Source organism: Poecilia reticulata, linkage group LG20, assembly GCF_000633615.1.
Source record: "Poecilia reticulata strain Guanapo linkage group LG20, Guppy_female_1.0+MT, whole genome shotgun sequence".
NCBI classification, from domain to species: Eukaryota; Metazoa; Chordata; class Actinopteri; order Cyprinodontiformes; family Poeciliidae; genus Poecilia; species Poecilia reticulata.
The window spans coordinates 795,323-800,042 of NC_024350.1; positions in this window are offsets into that span (position 1 = coordinate 795,323).

Genomic DNA, 4,720 nt, shown 5'->3' on the forward strand with positions numbered 1-4,720 from the left:
TGTCTCCTCCCCTCAGTAGTTCTTCAGAGAAAGGCAGACGCAGAGGCCTGTCAGTGTCTGTTGTATTTCATTACCTCTCTGCTTAAACCGCGACTCCGAGCTGAAGCAGAAACGATACTTCAACGTTTCCGTCATCTGACAAGAAGCAAGTTACTCCACTTTATTCACCAAAAACGTTTTATGTTTTTTAATTCACCAAAAACTGTTCTGTAATCTGGGACGTTCGCTACGTTGAGCTCCAGTTAGCCGCCTTATCTCACTGCGCGAGAGGCAACTGCATCATGCGTCACAGGCTAAAGGTCAAAGGCAGTGGCGCAAAAAGTGGGTATGCAGGGTATGCAACGCATAGGGGCGCAGCACCAGAGGGGGCGCCAAAACCCCGTCTGGAGTGGGCGGCGCGCCGATGATGTTTTCCCGTACACTAATGCGCGCCTTACGCTCCTTCACCTCGCGCACATAACGAGGTAAATGTAGCGAGTTTTACCCTTCACGTATCGTTGCCTCGGGGAGGGGGGGTGTGCTGAGTAAGCGTCGCTCCTTCACCCTGACGTTCCGTCCCTCGGTGGGGGGGGGCGGCGGTTGGGGGGGCGCCGATCTATGTTTTTGCATCCACCTGAACAATGTGTAGTTGCGCCACTGGTCAAAGGTAACAAGGTGACCGGGGGGCTTATTATGTTGTACAAAAAAAAAAAAACAAACAACAAAAAATAATAATTTTACTACATGCTATTATGTGTCAGAAGAGGGCTTAGAAAATAATACCAAAATATAAAAATTTTAAAAAAATTAAAAAAATAAAAAAATTTACCAAAAGGGCACTTGGGGGCAAGGAGCAAAAGGGGCAGGTGCTCAAGCACCCCCGCCCCCCCTCTGCACGTGCCTGTTGATAGGTATTTTTCCTTCATTAAAAGAACCACAGACGACGTATATGAATTTTATGACCTTTTGCAAAAGAAGAAGACTCAGCAAACTGCTCCTCCGAGTCGTCTTCAGAACGTTCTAAAGACCTTTGGTTACAGCTTGTCTTTTATTATCAAGCAAAATGAGGGAGGATAGGCAAGGAAGACAGCAGAGACAAAATATTACTGCACACAGGCAGTTTCTAAGGTAGGGAGTATTCTGGTTGATAAGAAGGAATTCAAGGTCTGGGAAACACAGTTAACTGCTTCACATGAAGACAAACAGGCAGATGTGGCCTCCAGGTCAGTTTATACACAAGGAAGGAAGATAACACTTTAAACTGAAAATCACAATAATCTATAGACTGAATGTTGATTAACTATTGACTGAATATGAACTAAAGTAATAACAAAATGATAATACCAAAAAATCTCTAGCAACAGTTGCTATGGAGTTGCTATCCCAGATAGGAAAATATGAGTGAATCAATGCTGAAACAACGTTCGGCAGAAACATCGAATCCACATTGAAACCTGACAGTGAAACGGTATAGAAAGTGGTCGGTGANAGATAGGAAAATATGAGTGAATCAATGCTGAAACAACGTTCGGCAGAAACATCGAATCCACATTGAAACCTGACAGTGAAACGGTATAGAAAGTGGTCGGTGATGTTGAATCAACTTTAGGGCTTCAWCATAACTGGCACTATATCAATGTTGATTCAACCATCATCTGAATGTGGATCTACACATTTGTGTTGATTTCATATTGAATCAAAGTTAAGGAATAAATATTGATTCATGTACATGTTTTGGTCTGATAGTTCTACATCATAACGTACCATTACAAGTTTCTTCATTGGTGTTAAACATGCAATTTTGTTGGTAGGCTATGGGTATTATGTCGATCAAAATGATCTTACAATACCATATTTCCAAAAATGTGTCTACACAAATTAAAAAAATGACAACATGACAATAATATTACATTTATGAAAACAGGCATAAATCTGTAAACATATTTGACTCCTTTTTGAACAACATTTCATTGTCCATGGAATAACGTTCATGAGGTTAAGTCTTGTACTGAACAAACCAGGGACACAGTACAAGTTGGGGTAACCCAAGTTCGACTCTGCTTGGCGACACTTTGGTTCGACCACTTGTTAGAAAGTGGTCGCTGAAAACTCTGGCATTGTTAGTTTCTGCATCTCCTGTTTTTAGCTGTAGCTTGTTGCACTTATCTCCTCTTTTTTCAGTAAGTTTTTAAAATTAACTCCCTTGTGACCAACTACCCTTAAAAAAAACATTTATTTATTTTACATATATTAGACCGTTTGGAACAACTGTACATAACACAGACTTTAGGCTTTTTGTTGCTGGATCAACAGCAGTAAATGGGCTGCATTTACTTCTTGCCCTCCATCTGCATTGGGTGACATCAGTGCTGTCTTCTTTTCTACTATGGTGGCTCGCAAGCCACTTTGAGGTGCATACCGCCACCTGCTGTACATGACTGTGTAGTAACACTACTTTATATCTATTAAATTCTATTTTTTAAATTTGTATTCTGAAGATAATTTTTTCCTTAATCTGTAAACATCCCCTATATTTCCTTCATTTCCCAATATTCCTTTAAGACTCCATTCTTGACCTGTCCTTCCAATCATTCTTCTGAATTTCTCCCTTTCAGGTTCAGATGTTTTATAATTCAACAATGCGTGTTCTGCATTTTCTTTCTCTCCATATCCTTCACATTTATTATTTTTCCTCCCAACTAAATATAAAATGTCATTTAAATAGATATGACCTACTCATTATTTCTTCCCTTCTGTGTCTCTCATTATTTGCAATTGTAAAATTGTAATTGCCCCCTCCAAAGCCCCTTTTGCTCATTTGTCTGCCTTTTCATTGCCTTTTACACCTTCATGTGCTGGTACCCAGCAGAATCAAATATCAGTGCCACCCCTGTGTAATTTAAATAAACTGTGCTGAGTTTCTAATACTAAATCTTTCCTATTATTTCCTTCTAAAACTGCTTTGTAATCTGTGCATATCACCACCCTGTCTGGTCGAACCTCCTCTACCAACTGTAAGCTTAATATAGCTGAAATCATTTCAGCTGTAAAACCAGACAGTTGATCTAATAATCTTTTGGAAATGTATATTTTAAACTCTGATATATATATTCCTATTCCCACATACCCTTTTAAATTCTAAGAACCATCTGAACATATTTTAATATCCATCCATCTATTTTTACACACCCTTGTCCCTTAGTGGGGTCAGGAGGTACTGCTGCCTCTCCAGGCGGGGTCACCCTGGACAGGTCACCAGTCTGTCACAGGGCAACACAGAGACACACAGGACACACAACCATACACACACACACTCACACCTAGGGAGAATTTAGAGAAACCAATTAACCTGACAGTCATGTTTTTGGACCAGAGTACCTGGAGAAAACCCACCATGCACAGGGAGAACATACAAACTCCATGCAGAAAGACCGGAGCCGGGAATCGAACCCAGAACCTTCTTGCTGCAAGGCAACAGCTCTACCAACTGCGCCACTGTGCAGCCCGGTAATTATGAGTTTCTTAAATATACATCATTCTTTGTTTCCCCATTTCATTTAAATTCCAGTCGTTTTTCATTTTAAGAAGTCTCATTTACCTCAGGAAATAGCCATGGAGGAATAACACCAATCGGATTAAACTGTGCCATTTCCTTATCCTCTAATCCATACATTTTAGTCAATTTGTCTACAATCCATCCAAGTCCATTACTCTGGAACTTTGAATATTCCCAACAGTTTTGTAAAATTGTTGAAGTTACATTATCTTCCTTACTACTTTTAATTTTCATCCAGTATACTAGAGCTAATTTTATTCTTCTAATTTCCTATTAAAAGAGCATTAATAGGTGTTTTTACTGCTCCACATACGTAAAGCCCTACTCTGTAACCTATCCATCTTTAGAAGTGTTTTAGCTGCAGCTCCATATATAAAACTGCCATAATCTATTGCTGATCTCATGAGAGCCCTAAATATGTTTAACAGTGACCCCTTACCCTACCCTACAAAACCAAAAAGTTTTGTAGGGTAGGTAAGTTGGTGCTTTTTGTCACCAACTGTGTGTATAACGTGATTCGTGTGCTGAGGAGTGATCAGAAACGGCAGAGAACATATTCAAGGTGAGACGAGCCGTTTTCTTGCCCCATCCCAGTTATTGGTCTTGTGACTCCATGTCTGTAGAGTCAGAAACAGGCCTGGAAGCTAGCCATACAGTAAATATGTCGTAAGTCAAGTGCAGCCATATATTTATTGTTTCTCCTCTCTTCCGACATCGACATGGATGACTACACTTCTCTGTACTTAAACAGTTTGAGAGACAAGAGACATTAAAAAGACGGGGTGCGAACAGAGTAACTTAATAAAACCGGGGGACTTAATGTATGACCTGGGAGAAAGCCAATGTGAGAGCGGGCAGCCCTCCAGGACCCACTTTAGGCACCACTGGTTTAGACAATGGCATGAACTTGCTTTACTAGTAGGCCTGTCGCGATAAACGATAAATCAATTAATCGCACAATAAATTAAACCTATCGACCTCATTTTAATTATCGGCTTTATCGTCTCTTCCTGCCTTTTACACTACACGAGTTGTCGGCCCATTTTCAAACCCTGAGAGACACATTAGCCGACAGAAATCCCAGGTTTAACGGTTCAATCGGGTTCGTCGTGCCGTGTGGTGTCCAGCCACATGGGCACAAAATAATGGCTACAAGTCCAGTTAACTAATTTTAAAATCAGGCAT